The 18,202-nt window shown below is 25.5% G+C and overlaps 1 protein-coding gene and 2 long non-coding RNA genes across 3 annotated transcripts in view; 2 read left to right on the top strand and 1 right to left on the bottom strand.

Moving 5' to 3' along the window:
• Positions 1 to 254: 254 nt before the first annotated feature.
• LOC135922847 (uncharacterized) lies at positions 255 to 763 on the bottom strand. Its single transcript, XR_010571051.1, has 3 exons — positions 612 to 763; positions 438 to 566; positions 255 to 397 (listed from the first exon to the last, which is right to left on the bottom strand). It is a non-coding gene; the product is annotated as an uncharacterized LOC135922847 (long non-coding RNA).
• A 9,156-nt stretch (positions 764 to 9,919) lies between these two features.
• LOC135931470 (uncharacterized) lies at positions 9,920 to 13,976 on the top strand. The gene is made up of 3 exons (XR_010573047.1): positions 9,920 to 10,027; positions 13,467 to 13,588; positions 13,745 to 13,976. It is a non-coding gene; the product is annotated as an uncharacterized LOC135931470 (long non-coding RNA).
• Positions 13,977 to 17,945: 3,969 nt separating this feature from the next.
• Positions 17,946 to 18,202, top strand: part of LOC135931469 (uncharacterized) — a 45,678-nt gene continuing 45,421 nt past the window's right edge. Inside the window, exon 1 of the mRNA XM_065468600.1 lies at positions 17,946 to 17,954. The gene's annotated coding sequence lies outside the window, so the exon portion shown is untranslated. The remainder of the gene's footprint in view (positions 17,955 to 18,202) is intronic.

Below are 18,202 nucleotides of genomic sequence, written 5' to 3'. Positions count from 1 at the left end.
GATAATTACCTTGTGTTTTAATTTCATAAATAGAAAGAAAGATTTTTGTATTAGATTTTGAAAAATCAGGAATATTTAATATTTGCACCATTTTATTAATAATGGAATGGCAGAAGTTAAAAATTTTCAGATATAAATTCAAGTAATCTAAATTCTTTGTATGATAATTTTCAAGACAATTATGAAAAAAAGTTAAAAGTGAATCTAATAATTTGACTGCATTTTGTTTAATCATTTTGTTAGAATGTGTTAAAGCATTAACCAAATGCAAGATTGTAGTATTAATATTACATTCATCTAATAAAATTTCCTTTAATCTCATATCAGAATTTACATATATGAGTTGCAATACCTCTCTGTTTTTGTTTAAAACATTGAGGTCATCATGAATTATGGCCTTAAATAAAAAGTTATGATTTTTATGAAGAAATATTTACTTTGGTTAATCCAGCAATTATTTCATTAGTTCTGTCAAGATTAAGAGTTTTATTCTTCACCATATGTTTAATCTGACTCAATGATTTATAATGTATAATAGGATCTTTATGATATAGTCCCATTATTAGCTACATTTTTATATATGAATATAATTTTATTCAAACATTAGTTACATTATTAATGTCTGTATTCTTATATTGAGCCCTTATAATTATCTTCCTAGATTGTATTGAAGGTTTAGTTTCAATACCTTTGTTCAATTTTTTGCCAACTTTAAATTTCACCTTTTGAAAATCTCCTAAATCGACTTTCTTTTTTTTTCTTTTTCCCATTACCGAACAGTAAAAAGCACTTTATGAGTGTTGTATAATAGTCATAATAGTATATCCATAAAACCAAGAAATTTCAGAAATTCTTACTTTTTATTGAATTTTGAAATTTATATATTTGATCGATGGGCATTGTCAGGGTTGGAAAAGGAATTCTCTCTTCGAAAATTTACCTGTAGCAAATATATTAACCCTTCAATACTCTGGTGGGGTATATGAAACCCCATGCCTGCTAGAAATGATATTACATAAAAACGATTAAATATTATGATCTGGATTCTTCAGTTGCTTCATCAAATATATCTTAGAATCTTTATTCTAAATTTCATATATTTCGGTTAAGTAGTTTTTAAGATATAAGGGTTATGTGACTGATTGGGTTTGTGAGACCCCACCAGAATAAATTTGTAATTTTTTAAGAAATTTTTTTTTTAATTTTTAAAATAATAAATAGATATTACTATAATATAAAATTTATTAAAACAAAATTTAAATATATTCTATTTTGATTGAGATATATGAAAATGAAAACTTAAACATTTTTTTTGGAGGAGTTATTTTATTCTTATTTTCACCATCTGGCTCATTTCTCATATTATTTTTATCATATACTATGATTTTTGCAGATTCCGATAGTAAATAAAAAATTATTTAAGATGTAATATCATTTTATTTGAGGTGATTATGACTGTAATTGATAATTAGGAAGAAGATTTTATTTATGTTAGTGATCATAATCCACAATCTGAATTAGATAAAGAAGAAGATATGCTAGTTGAAACAGACAATAAACTTAAATATTATTTAGGTAAATATGGAATTATTTATCATATCTATTTCTCTGTAAAATTAGATAAATATAAGGTGAGTGAATTATGGAAATCTGATGGGTTTAGAATTAAGATATTTAGAGCAACAATGACACTCAGAAGATTCAGATTTCTAATTCATACAATAAGATTTGATGACATATTAACAAGAGAAGATAGAAAAATGGTAGACAAAGCAACTCACATTAGAAATATTTTACAAGAATTTGTTTAACTGCTACAGATATCTTATACAATATCAGAATATGCAACCCTAGATGAAATGCTTCGAGCATTTCGTTATACATAGGCGTAGCCAGGAATTACCTAAGGAGGGTGGCCGGGGGGGAGTAAAAATTACTGGGGGCTTCGCCCCCAGACCTCTCATTTTAGGCGGGTCTTAGACCCGTCTTTGGCCGGCCTTTTGCCGGGTTACCTTAGTCTATATATAATCTCATAAAATATTTTACAAGATAGGAGGTTAATTTTAGTAAAAAATAAGCCTGGAACAAATAGGAAATATATTTACTTTAGTTTATATCTGATATAATAAATTACTTGTATATAAATTAATATAAAAGCATGGTAATAATTTATTCCAAACAAGTATAAGAAATTATTTCTAAAAAGTAGACATATAGTTGATATTCCTCTATTATATAGAATTAGTTACAAAATACTAGGTAAAATTCCACTTTTACAGACATATTTGACACTTAGAGAATATATAACAGTTAATATTTAAACAAATTTTACTAATCAATGCTCTTGATAATAAATATACTACCAATTTACATTCAATTATTTAACGCCATATTAAAAATTAATATTTATATTATTCATCATCCCACAATGTCTTTAAAACATATTTTCTGATGTCCTTATCAATATTTTATAGCTTTCTGTAAAATATATAATTCACTATATTGGTAAAAATTACTTGATTATCATATCATATTGATAATTAGATATACTGTAAATCTACGACATATAATATTCCACTGTTTGTATTGTGCTTTAATTTTTTTATTTAATTTATGATTTAATTATATCAATAGTTTTATAATTATATTTTACTTTTATTTAGATAAACAAATTTAAATTACTCACTTTATAAAAAATTATATTTGATATATTATATTATATAGTAATTTTATGGATCTATTATTAATAATTATAATACATTTCACTTTTGTCTTAAGACTTATCTTTGGCTTATATTCCATTTCTTAAAAAGCATTTTTGGTTCACTTTTTTTATATACAAATGCTATTTTCCAAAAATTTATAAATTACGATGAATAGTTTTATAAAAAAAAATATCAACTTTTACATTCTTTCTTTCAAATTATTGTTTAAGATATATGCATACATTTTGGGGGGGGTCAGGGATTGGGGAGAGGACTAAGGGGGATATTTTTTATTAGCTTAAAATGATATTCACAAAAGGTAATAAATTTCTGAAGGGGGGGATTTCCCCTTGCCCCTCCCCCCTGGCTAAGCCTATGTCGTGGTAAATGCCCATTCAGGCAATACATGCTAAATAAACCATCAAAATATGCCTAAAACTATACTTCTTATAGAAAAACAAAATATTTTTGTCAAATATTTAAAATAAAATGTTTAGAACACATTAATATTTTATGTAATAAATGTTTTGCCTGTCAGATTTAGCATATTTCAATGTTCTATATTTTTTATATATTAGAATGTATTAGTGTAATTTTTTTTTTGAAGAATAAAGATCCATATTATGAATTATCATGATTATATGATGGATAAGTTTTTTTTTAAATTTTATATTTGAAATTTAAAAAAACTAAGCTTTTTTAAAAAAAAATTGGCACATTATAATTATCCTCATCATCTTTAATCTAGGCTTAAAAAATAAAAATATTTAAATATTTTATCAAGCTTAAGGTCAGATCTATCTTATATCAAAATATCAAATGAAAATAATGAATATAACTGGAGATATATACATTTTTTTTTCCTTGCCCTTTTTCTTTCCCTTCGCGTTTTCTCTTTTCTTTCCATTTCCTATTTTCCTTCTTTAACCCTTTTCTTTCCCTTTTTACTTTTCCTTAATCTCTCTCTTTACCTTATATTCCCTTTCTATTTTCTCTTTCCTTTACCTTTTCTTTGCTTTCTCATCCCCCCCCCTTTTTCCTTTTCCTTTCCCTTTTCTTTTACATTTTCTTTCCCTTCTCCATTCCAGTTTCCATATCTTTTACTTTTTTCTTCCTTTCCCTTTATTTTTTCATTTACCTTGCTTTCCCCATATATATATAATACTTTATTTTTATTATTTAATAAAATTATCTATCTATTCTTAAGGATCCTACCTTTTTACAACTTGCTAGATCGTCGCACTTACCATTATTCCCTTTTATTCCTGCTTATTTTTTATTGCTCAGAAAAAAACAATACGTGGTTCGCTAATTTATAAGTCCATATATATATATATGATATTTTAATTATTTAAATAAAATTCTAAATCTACTCGCAAGGATCCTGGCCTTTTTTCAAGTTTACCAATTCGTCTCCCAGAACAATATTCCTTTTTACCCATGCTGATTATTTTGTATAACATTCTAATAACTACATATGCTTCGTTATATTATTATAATCAAATCGAGATAAAAATACATAGTATTTTATTTTTATAATTTAAATAAAATTATATATATTCAAAATCATACTTTTTTAAGCTAACCATTTCGTCGCTCCTAACATTATTCTCCTGCATTCCTGCTAATCAGCCCCAACACTGTCTACATGGCAGCAAATTTGATGGAAGCAAATCCCCCTAAAAAATCTATTTCTACCCCCCCCCCCTAAAAATAATCGCCAAACTGCGATTCATGCTATAGTGATATTAATAAAAATTCTATAATTTTTTTTTTCTCAAAATAAATTTGCTAAATTTTGCTAAAATTTTTTTTATATAGTTATTGATTATGAATTACACTATCAATAAAATCATATGTGTCATATCTAGTCTTACTGGATTATTGATTTTAAATTTTTAAATTTATTTAGACCTCTATTTCACGAGTGTCCCAACTATCACATATGTGTGTCCCAACGTACACAGAGTCTGTCATGGTTGGGGCAAAAAAAAATTTTTTTAATCATAAACATAGTGAAAGATAAGTATTTAATTATTCATTATTCAAAATACTAAATTAATAATAAAATTATAAAATGAGCTAAAATGGCGTATCCCAACTATACTATGACCAACTATGACCGAGCCCACTAACTTTATAAATATCAACCTTGATTCCAAAAGTTTTTGCCAGATTGGGAAATAGGTTTAAACTTTCCTAAAATCTATTTATTATTATTTTTGAAACGATAAAGGCAAATATTTTATATTAATTTTGGTATGCCAAAACTTCTTCTGTAAAAATTAAAATACTAAATATTTTTCAAATTTTTTTTAGCTAATCATGTATGACGTAATTATCTATGTTAAGCTCAAATTTCCAGTCTTATAAATAATAGCTCAAATTATAATCAGAGTGTCCTAACGTTCCCCTGTACTAAATGTACCCATATAATTTAAAAAATAAAATTTAAAAATCTTACTAAATTTAATTAGGATGGAATATTTATTTATAATTTTTAAAAGAATTTTAGTTAATGAAAAAGATTGATTTATTAACACATCTGGTTAATATTTAAAATTAATTAAACATTATAATTAATAAAAAAATAATTTCTAGCATATTTATTAATATTAGAAAAAAATGATATTAAACACAACAACAGTAATTAATTAGAACACAACGCCCCCACGCCAGGGTTGGGCAAATTTTCAGAAAATTGTATTCGGATACAGATACAGATACTTTATAAAATTTTGTATTTAAGATACAAGATACTAGATACTTTTGAAAAATTCCAATAAGATATAAGATAAAAGCTTTATTTTCTTATCTATAATATAAATTTATAAAAAAAAATTTAAATAAATTGTAGAAAATAACAAATTTATTATAAAAGATAATGCGATATTCCATTTAATAATTATATAATTAGTAAATAATAATAAATCAACATCATAAATCAGCATTATTTTTTAATATTATTAATTTTTCGTTCAATCTTTGACGATTTGGTCTATTAACCATATTAGCAAAGCTAAATAATCTTTGAACGGGGGCTGAGGAGAGTAATATTGTGTTATATTTAATAAATATTTCATATTTATAACTATTTAACATATTTATACTCCGCCTGTCATCTTTCATATAATTTAGGACCTCTATTTCAATATCATTTATTGAATTATTAGAATTGGATGTGGTACTTTTAAGGCAGTAGTAATCATCATCTTCATCAATTGAAGATTTTGTTGAAGTATTAATTTCAATATTATTTTTAAAAACAATTAAAACTTCATGTAATAACAAATCCTGAAGGTATTTTTTTTCTTTATCACCATCAAAGTAACGATTTTTAAAATAGGGATGAGAAATAGTTGCCAAAAAATGCACTTTTAAAATTGTTATCAAAATCATATATATTTTTAAATCTTTTATTTAAATAACTTTCTATGGCAACAGCTAATGGTTTGCAAAATTGTAGATTGGTTTGAATTAAATTTGTAATTTTTTTTAACGACATTTAAAATTGGAGCTGATTCTCCATAATAGCAGTTGATTTCACTCTGTATTTTGTCAATCGCTATAGCCAATGGGGCCATTATATTGCAATATTCTTCTAAATATTGAATTTCAATATCTCTTAATTTAGGAAATTCTAATTTTTGACATAATTTAGGAAGTTCGCTTTTAAATTTTAATAAACTATGAAGACTATCATACAAACTATTCCATCTAGTGCAACAAGGCGTAACTTATTGTTTTCCTAAAACTGCTTTGATAAGTTCTGCAGTTTTAGGCCTATTATTTGCATTCCATAGCTTAGTACATTTAGCTATTGCAGGATGATGAATTTTAGAAATGTTAGTATAATAACTCTCTCGACATCTGTTGTGGCAATTAGACTTATCGTATGGCACAAACAACGAATGTGTTGAGGCAATGTTATTGAGGCTTCTTTAGACCCTTAAATAAACAAATAATAATTTTATTTGAATAAAAATTTTACTAAATTTACAATATATAATAAATTTTAAAGAAGTATTAAATAATACTTTCAATGATTTCGAATTCTATACATTCATCATCATTGTTGTCAAGGTCATTCTCTACAGCTTCCATAGAATATCCAAACTCCTTGAAAGCTTTCTTAAAGTTAGAGCCGTTATCTGTAACAGTTGCTATAACTTTTTCGTCAATACCAAAGTCACGATGAATTTCTTTATTATGATCATCTTGAAGTACTTCAAAAAATTTGCCATTAAGTATGCTTAGTTTAAATTTATTGTAATAATTTTCGGTTGAAGAATCATCTGAAGACGAAGATAAACATATTATTCTATTTTCTTCTTCCATAATTTTAAAATAGACATAAAACGATTCAAATATGGTAGTTCTAATTGTTAGCAAATTGCTATATGAAGGCCAACGTCATATATCAAAAATTATCTTAAAATATCTAAATTTTGATTAAATTTTTCATTTAAATCTTAAACAATATCTTTTTAAATTTAAATACTATTTAAATTAACCAATATAAATTTTTTTTAAAGTATCTGTATCTTTTTGAATACAAAGTTGGTTAAGATACAAATACTTTTAAATAACATGTATCTTAGATACTGGATACAAGATACTTTCCAAAATTTTAAAAAAGATACAAGATACATTTTGTATCTTAGATACAAATATCCGCGATACTGCCCAACCCTGCCCCACGCCTATAAATATATATCGTGATTAAAACAAATTATACTGTTGTTGCTTTTTCTGATTTATATATTACTATTCGTACATAATATTATTCACCATTCCTTCACTATTATATTACATAAAAAATCTTCGACTTAGATTAAAATATAACGACAAGTACAAAAGCCATAAAGGCCGATATACTTGGCTAAATTAAATAATACATAATTTTTCTAGATAGCTACTTGTAATTCAAGTTTACTTACATTCTTCTAATATTTTTTAAAATAGTTAAGATCTATCAATAAAAAAGGAATATACTTTTATAAGAATAATATAATAGGCTTTCGAGCTTTATCATTGGCCTTTTAAACGATAAAATTTAATAGGACAGTTCATATAAAATTTCAGTGGAATAAATTTGACCTTGAAACATTTAGTAAGCTCATAAAAAAATTTACAATGATTAAATAATGGCAAAATTAATAGAATGTCTGTCGCTGCACTAGATTTTGTTTTAGTGTACCGTAATTTGTTTTTATTAATTTTGTTATTAACTTTTACATTTTAATTTCGGCTATTAAACTTCTTGTTATCAACGGAGAACTAAAAAATGAATATCCATAATTTGTCAGGTCGAAATTTGACCTTGAAATATTTATTGTTGATAAACTCACTTTCCTTTAATTTTTTTGACATTCCGTTTGAAGAATACGGAGGATCAATTAAGGTACTAAATATTGGCTACAACTAAAAAAATGATTGCTCAAATTTTTAATTTTGGCAAAGTGCCAATACTTTTTTGTTTTGCTTATAACTCACGAACGGTTCATTCCGTTGATATGCGGTTTAAAGATTCTGGAGGATCAATTAACGCACCACAATTTGGTATAGTTTTTGGTAATTGATCCTCACTTTTTAAAAAAATTCTTACAACTTCACGCTTTAAAAACAGATCATAACTCGGTTGCGGTTAGTGATATCGATATCCGGTTTGGAAATTATTAACGCACAAATTAAAGCCTAAATAATTGCCAAATTTTAGATCGTGATCTTTTATATTTTCGGTTTTGGCTAAGTGCCAGCACTTTCTTAATTTGCTCATAACTCAGTAACGGTTCATTCTGCTGCTTTCCGGATAGAAGATCAATTAGGATCAATTAACGGGCTATACAATGGTATAAGTTTCGGTAATTGATCCTCAAATCGTTCTTACAGCTTAAATATTTCCGCCAACTTAACGTTTTTAAAACGGTTATAACTCAATATTGGTTAGTGATATCGATATCCGGTTTGGTGATTGTTAATGTACGTATTGAATACTACATAATTGCCAAGTTTCAAAACATGATCTTCTTTATTTTCGGTTTTGGCAGTTTTGGCAAAGTGCCAATACTTTTTTGTTTTGCTTATAACTCACGAGCGGTTCATTCTGTTGATATGCGGTTTAAAGATTCTGGAGGATCAATTAACGCACCACACTTTGGCATATATTTTGGTAATTGATCCTCACTTTTTAAAAAAATTCTTACAACTTCACACTATAAAAACAGGTCATAACTCAGTTGCGGTTAGTGATATCGATATCCGGTTTAGATATTATTAACGCACAAATTAAAGCCTAAATAATTGCCAAGTTTCAGATTGTGATCTTTTATATTTTCGGTTTTGGCAAAGTGCCAACACTTTCTTATTTTGCTCATAACTCAGTAACGGTTTATTCCGCTGCTTTCCGGATAGAAGATCAATTAGGATCAATTAACGGGCTATACAATGATAATAGTTTCGGTAATTGATCCTCAAATCAATCTTACAGCTGCAAATCTTCGCACTTTCATTATTTTGCTTATAACTCAATAACCTTTAATTCTGCTGATGTCTGGTTTGAAGATCAATTAGGATCAATTAAGACTCTAAATAATGGCATAGGTTTTGTTAATTGATCCTTACATCGTTCTTACAACTTCACGGACCTGGGTAAGGGGTAGAACGAAAGTAGGGGGTAATTATATTTATTTTTAATTTTATAATTTGTATTTCCTGGGCTAGGAAATTGTTTTGATATTTATTCCTATTTTAGTTTTAGGTTTTCTTTTCTTTTCTTCTAATTTAAATTCTTCCTTAATTAAATTAATCCTAAATAAAAAATTATTCTCCTATAATTTATATTTTATTTAATTAAAAACTAAATTTTTAGTCTCGAACGCCATCTAACGGAAATATATATATGATTTTATAAATTTATTATGGGTATTATAATTTTGTAACGTATCTGTTCTATACATATTTTAAAATTATGAACTACTCTTTCTTCCATATTCTATATAATTATTTAGATAATTTTAATTTTGAAAATAAATTTGATTTACATAATACAAATACATTATTTATATTTTTAAATATAATTGATAGGCCATAAATAAATTTATACCTGTCCATTCGCAGTTTACCTGTCAATTCTCAGTTTAGTTACACCCTATTATTCGTTTTTATTATGCTGCAACTTTTAAAAAGATTAAAAATAATAAGAGCTACGAACTTATCATATAAATTTATAAGAACTTGTGTAATAATTTCCTCGATTGGTATTGGATTTTATCTAATATATTTTAATAAGAAGAAAAGAAATTGCATAGATATTATTAAAGGTAATTTGTTTTTATTTGATAAAATTAATCATCGAAGTATGATTATTTAAAAATAAAATGCAAATTAATTATTAACAAATTCTTTATGATTTGTAATATCTATTAATAAGTTTGACCAAATTATATATTAGGAATTTATATAAAAAAGACAAGTGAACATGCTAACCTTAGTATAATCTAATGCAATGGTAATCAAAAAAATTAAAATTATCTATCAATACTAAAAAAATAAAATAATGGAGATGTACTGAATCAAATTTTTCACACCATATTTTATAAAACTTTTGTCAATCTTTTTTATATAGAATGTAGCAAAATTTTTTAAAATTAGATTACCATTTAAAAATAAGTATGATTTATTAACAGTATTTGATATTATATTTATTTAGAGATGATGTATAATAATCCAAATGTCCTTGGTTCATTCCCTCCTTTGCTTAAATTTGCAAACTGTAAATGCAGTATATCCTTTGAATTTATATTGTAATTGCAATATTATTCATTTATTCATCAAAATAATAAAAAATATATAAGGATTAATATATAAATTCAGATTTATAAAAAAAATATCTTCCTTTTTGTTTTATGATTACTTTTATATTCATATTGAATTATTAATAAGAAAAGAACTGCCTACATCCAGATCCAAAGAGAGAAGATTCAGTACATCTCTAATATATTTTACTGGTATGTTACTAAAACTTATAAAATATATAAATGGGAAATAATAATGACAAATTTTCTTAAATTTTAGGAGATCAAGTTTATTTCTACATATTGTTAGTTAAATTTTTTTTTCTTTAAATTTTTCACAGCAGTCTCTGCTAATTTATGGTATCACTTTCAAGGTTAATATCTAGGATTACCAGATGTCATGTCCACTTTTGAGATTTCTAAGATGTCAGGCATCCAATTTTTTTTAAGCTGTTTTCTTTTATAAAAATAAAAAATAAATTATTATTTTTATTACGTGAGAAGTATTTTTGCAATTACGTCATCATTGTTTGTCTATATTTTTTTTCCATCATTGTTTTTCATTTAAATTTTTTAAAATCTATTCTCGTTTTGTTATTAGTTATAGCACTCAAAGATATGATGGCTTTCATTATTTCCCTGTGTCGATTTTTTGAAATGTATGAGTTAAATTATCAATCCACCAATTATCACAATCTTTTTTGAAGATGATTTAAATAAAACATACCTCAGGTTTGCACATACCCTGATGCATGTGTTTGATGAAAAAATTAAATCACCTGAGAAAGAAAATGATTAAGTTGAGTTATTGAAATATATAGGTGTTGCATTTAATATTTTGACTTTTAATCAAAACCCCTAGAAGATTTAAAATGTATTCAATGGATGATAATTAAAAATGTTCTCAATAGTCAGATTTAAAGTCTAGATTTTTTGAAAAATAAAAATTTTTCCTTATATAAGTCAAAGTTGTTAGACTAATTGCCCTTAAATCGTTTATTACTAATAAAATAAGATGGATTGAATATGCAAAACTTCTTCCTCATGATGAATGGGTCAAATATTCCCAATCCTTGAACATCATAGTGAACTGCTAATTATAGTATACATAATTTTTTGTATATCAACTCATATTGAAAATGTTGAAAGAATCATTTCTCTAATCAATTTATTAGACAAATGAGAGGAATAGATTATATGTGAAATGAAATCTATAAAGCAAGTATATGCATTTATAATTTTAACTTGTTTTGCCAAGATTTCTATAAATTTTTATAGAAAGGCCAAATATATTATGGAGGATATCTGAATGTGCTAAATTATTTTACAAGCAACAGCACAATTTAAAAAAGAATAAAAAATATATAGAGTAAAAAATAATTGTTAATTATTTAATATTATTGATATATTATATAAATGCAATAAAAATAATTCCTCTTTTACACTAAGGAAAATCTGGTAACCCTAGATTTATCAGACAACTAGGTCAATTTTTTTTCACCAATCTGATATTGAAAATTTTTTCTAAAAACTAATCTATTTTATTTAAAAAACAAAAATTTATTGAGACAGTTTTTTAATAAGAAATGGCTCGTAAAATTAATCAAAATGAACATTATTTAAATTTAATGAGCAATATAAAAAAATATTTGGTAGGTATTTAAAATCTTTGGTCAGTTAATTTTTTAGTTTTTTTATTTACTTTCTAAGTTTTAATTTTTTTGAACATTAACTTTGAAATGTGCTGTTCAGATTTATCTAGTTACTATAAACCTGGTATTTTTGTAAGGATGGAAAACCATGTTAAAAAAAACTGCAGAAATAGAATTATTATTTGTTTTTGCTGACTAATAAAATATCTGTAATTATCTCAAAACCAATTCATTTTTTAATAAAGCCTCTGAAATATTTATTGAAGACTGAGCAACAGTTGTTCCTGACTGTTAAATATTTTAAAACTAAATGGCTAGATAAAAATACATTATATAAAGGGTTTAAACACCAGCATTATAGTATTAGAAACAAGAAATAGGGTAATTAAAGGTACTTTATAAGAATTAAGATTAGGGAATAGGAATCTGCAATTGCCCTATTTTATTTAAATTATTTATGTGTAATCATATGGCATTCTTAAATTATTTAAACTGCAATTCCTTAATGAATCACATTTTTGATATTTTATTTGTAAATTTGGTAATTTTTTAATATTTTATATGTTAATTTTATACATGATAATTTATAATAAAAAGAGATATTTATTTAAATACTAAACAACTTTGAAATATAACATTTTCATGTTGCCAAAATTATTTATTTCTTTGATAATAAAAATACCGCCCTTTTGTGTAATTAACTGACCAAAAATTTATTAATACTGCTTAAAAGATTAATTTACTGCCTTTTTAATTTTAAGCTTTTGGATTTAAAAATATATTCGGAATACTTCTTTACTATCTTTTCTTATAAAATGTATTACAAAACGTTTTTCTATTCTAAAATATTCATTCTCTTAAATTCTAGTAAGTTAAGATTTGTTAGAAGTAGACAAATCAACTACTGCTTATATTTGTAATTGTACAAAAATATATTTTATGTATTCATAATATGAATAGACTTATTCATTTTTATGGCATTTTTTTATAAAATATAAAAAGTAAAAACAAAAATTGAATTTTGCAATTTTGCCGGATTCAATTCATGCAGTTTTCAGACTTAACTCAGGTTATCTCCAAATCACCCCTAATTATTGATTGGAAAAGAATGACAATGAGATATTTAAATTTACAAAAGCCTTTACATCTAAAACTTCGGCCAAGTTTAAGCCATAAAATGGCCAACTCAAAAAAAAATGTTTGAGAGGCTTTACAAACTTTATTTTTTGGTAGGTAATTTTTATTTGGAGTGTAATCTCATAGAAATTAAAAATTTTGACTATATTATCTTAAATTTTTAAAAAATTACAAAGGATACTTTGGTCTTAAAATTTCCCAAATCACCATGGACTTGGAAATGTATATGCCGCTTACCTTCATGTTTAGCTCCTGAACTTCTTTATATATGTTCAGGCCAAAATATCCCACATTAAAAGTTGTTACTTTAGGCTGTGTCCTAAATATCAAAAATATAAATAATTAAATTTATTTAATTTTGAAGAAAAAATAACATAAGCTATTTTTAATGCTAAAATATAATAGTGTTCTAAATCATTTTTCATCATTTCCAAATATTTTTTTAAAATATTAGATATAAATAGACATATGCGCCGCCGGTTAAATACGACGTCCCCGATGATTTTTGACGACGCCGATGTAAAAATGGGCGACATGGCGGTGTGATACATATTTTTTATTATTAAATTAATATTTATTTTTTATATTATTTATGAATTGTAATTAGAAGAAAAATAATATTAAATATTTTTGAATTATTAAAAAATGCTATTTTATTTTTTAAAATTAATAAATTTTGTTTGCTATAAAAACATTTGATTTGTAACAATCAATATAATAACGTTCACTCACTTTGGGCAAGTCTGTGACCAACGTGGTAGATAAGATAAGATTAGAATAGTAATTTACAGAAATGGTATTTAAATATTATTTTATATTTTATTCTTTTAATTTTTGATGTTTCAAATATTTTGTATAAGACCAGTGTTGTTAAACGCTACTTTTAAAAGTACCGCGCTATTAGCTACTTTTTACGCTATTTTGATTTTTTTTTAAAATATTTTTTACGTAACTTTATTTCCACAAATAAAATATTGGTATAAAAACTTGAAATTTGTTACATATATATATATATATATATAATTTATTTATTATTGCACCTTAATAATAATAACATTTCGGTACTGTCATCCCCAAATCTAGAGCGATGATCAGAAAGTATAAGCTTTGCCATACTAAATAATCGTTCAGCACTAGCACTTGAGCGCAACACAGTATTAAATTTAATAAACACTTTTTATATGAAAAAAACATAAAAATATTTAAATGAGTATTTTTAGATTTTAAAAAAGCATCTAGAGATTCAATAATATTATTTATTTCAAAAAAAATCATCTATGGAAGGCCGCGGTTTCGATCTTGCTACTGACAAATCGACCAGTGATTCGGCCGACCATCTCAAAAATGAATGAAACTTGGCATGTTAGTTATTTATGTTGTAAATGTTAATAAAATCCAAATTTTAGAGCTCCAGCTCAACCAGATCCAAAGATATACGCCTTCAAAGTAGAGAATCGCATAATGCGTGATTTCTTATATCTTGTTTTTCTTAAAAAATACTTAAGATAGAATTATAAATAATATATCACTTTATAGCCCTTAAAATTTTACATTGGAAAATATTATAAAAAAGTTAAAAAATTTTAAGTGTTTTTGTATTTCCGGTAAAAATAAAAATTAACATTCTGGGAAGGGATTTTTTTTGGTGTTGATACTCTCTAAAAATGTTTATTACCTTTATATTAAACTATTTAATGAAAAATCTCGATAGCGTTTTTGTTTTTTTAATTTTATTAAAATTTTTATTATTTTTGTAAATAAAAAAGGATAATATAGATGGCGTTATACTAAATTTATTAATAATATATTATATTTAATAATAATATATTTTATATCGGTATTAAAATCAAAAGAAATCGATTAAGTATAACCAGTATGATGTCCTGGGGCAATAAATGAGGAAGCGGCCCATATAAAGATACTTTAAAATTATATTCAAGCTATTAATAAAAATATATCTATTTATCGCAATCCATTTTGCGCTTAAATAGAAATTCTTGAGGCCGTAATTTGTATATATTTCACACTTCTGGATCTACTATCGTTATTATTTGAAATTAAAGATTTATCATTTTATTTTTCATTCCTTTCTTTCTATTAAATTTTTATATCGATAAATAGGAAATTTAATTATCAATCATGATTGAAAAGTACATAAGGATTAAAAAAAATTTTTTTTTTTAATTTAAAAAATTGTAATAATGAAATCATTGTGTAGTAATCCATTCATTAGAGAAGGCCATAAGTCTATTTCAAAAAATCTACAAAAGGTAAGTTTATTTATATTATGGATTAAAACCTTTTTAATTTTAGATTCTGGATTTTTACTAATATAATATCTTTTTTATTATTGGATATCGTGATTATTTTTATTATATATAAAATTAGGTTACACCAAAGATGATTAAAAAATCCAAAGGTTTATTAACAATAGGCCAATCATTATGTCACTCATGTCGCTTATATTTGATAAATATGGAATCCATTGAGGATATATCTGAAAATGAAGAGCCCGAACTAGCCCCATCCAGTTCAACTTTGGATATAATAAATGTATCGCTAGAAGAAATAGGCCAATCCCCAATAAAAAAGAAAAGAAATATCCGCAAGAAAAACTTAAAAAAATAACAAAAGCAATAAGTCAAAACATATTAAGAAGCAGCCTTCCTGAGTTTGATATACAAAATAATAAAAATGACGAACTTCTTCAAAATTTAAAACATCATTATCCAATTATTTCTAAGGAAAAAAAATATCAACTTCCCCCTTCTTGGACCTCTAAAAAATTGAGATGGAGTTCAAAGCCACGAATTACTTGGTAAGAAAATCAAAAAAACTAATAGAATTAAAAGGATTTATGTCATCTCCCAATATAAAACCTGGGCGAACAATTGATCAAGAAACCGTGAATATTATAGAAAAATTTTACTCTTCTGATGAAGTCAGTCGCGCGATGCCCGGGAAAAAAGACTATAAATACATAATGATCAAGGGAAAAAGAGAGCAGTCTCAAAAAAGATTAATTTTATACAATTTAAAAGAATTATATGAACGATTTAAAGAGAGGTACCCGATAATTAAAGTTGGATTTTCTAAATTTGCAGATTTATGGCCAAAAAATTGTATTCTGGCTGGAGCCAGTGGAACACACAGTGTGTGTGTTTGTGAAGATGCTAATTTGGCAAAACTATTAGCTATGCCAGAATATCCATTACATAACTATAAAAATATTTTAGCTCAAACAATATGCAATCCAGCACTCCCTATTTGTTATTTAGGAGATTGTAACTATTGTCCAGGCACATTCTCAATTAGAAAACAATTAGATGTTGTATTTGCCCAAAATGACATAGATCATATATCCTTTAAACAGTGGGTGTCTGTTGATAGAACTAATCTGGAAACAATAACAAAATCTTCTCAAGAATTTTTAATTTTATTTTTAGAAAAAATTCCACCTATGTTACGTCATTCCTTTATCGCTACCAATCAGTCATCATATATTTCAAAACTTAAACATTTTTTACAACAAAATGAATTTATGATAATTTGTGATTTCTCTGAAAATTATGCCTTTGTAATCCAAGACGCTGTTCAAGGATTTCACTGGAATAATAATCAGGCCACTATCCATCCTATGATAGCATATTATAATAATAATAACAATATAGAAAACCTTAATTATGTGGTAATATCAGAGTCACTTCAACATGATGTTATTGCAGTACATTTATACCAGACTGAAATGATAAAATTTTTGACCAATCTTTTTAACAAAAAGCCATGTAAAATCTATTACTGCTCTGATGGATCGGCTGCTTAATATAAAAACAGCAAAAATTTCTTAAATCTGTGTTATCATGAATCAGATTTTGGTGTAGCAGCTGAATGACATTTTTCAGCTACATCTCATGGAAAAGGTCCATGTCACGGCCTGAAACATTAAAAAGATTAGCAGCACGTTCAAGCCTTCAGCGCACCAGTTCTGGACACATTTTAACACCAGTTGATTTATATCAGTTTGCAAAACAAAATATGCCATCAGTAAATTTTACGTATATAACCAACGAACAATACAATTTAGAAGAGATTAAACTACGAGAAAAATTCAATTTAGCTCGTCCCATTCCAGGAACTCGGGAAATACATGCTGTTTTTCCTTTGAGTTTAAGTAAACTTAAATCAAAAATATATTCATATGCAAAGGACTTTCAAATTAATAATATCTCAAATGCCGATTTGTCTTTTGCCGATAATTTGTGTTTTGCTGATATTAAAGGATTCGTAACATGTGTTTATGACGATTTTTGGTGGTTAGCCACAGTACTGAAAAAGAATGAAAATACTGAGGAGATATATATTTCCTTTTTACATCCCCATGGACCATCACCATCCTTCTTTTATCCCACAATTGAGGAAAAAATATGGTTGCCCATGAATCAAATAATAACGATAGTAGATCTTTAACAGTGACAGGACGTACCTATAAATTATCGCTTCAGGAAATTCTATTAATAAGTGCAAAATGGGATAAGATAATAACAAGAGGTATTTTATTTTATAATTGTTTGTATATGAAATTTTATATGTTTATTTTAAAATATAGCGTCCTAATAACCATATCCGTATGGGCCGCTTCCTTATTGCCCCAAGACATCATACTGGTTATATTTAATCGATTTTTTTTAATTTTAATACCGATATAAAACATATTTTTATTAAATTAAATATATTATTGTTAAAATTAATATAACGCCATCTATATTATCCTTTTTTATTTATAAAAATAATAAAAATTTTAATAAAATTAAAAAAACAAAAATGGCTATCGTGATTTTTCATTAAATAGTTTAATATAAAGGTAATAAACATTTTTAGAGAGTATCAACACCAAAAAAATATCCCTTCCCAG

Source organism: Gordionus sp. m RMFG-2023, chromosome 1 (assembly GCF_954871325.1).
Source record: "Gordionus sp. m RMFG-2023 chromosome 1, tfGorSpeb1-WG-v2, whole genome shotgun sequence".
Taxonomy (NCBI): domain Eukaryota; kingdom Metazoa; phylum Nematomorpha; class Gordioida; order Chordodea; family Parachordodidae; genus Gordionus; species Gordionus sp. m RMFG-2023.
Note: the sequence above shows the minus strand (reverse complement) of the source record. Positions and strands in the feature narration are given on the sequence as shown.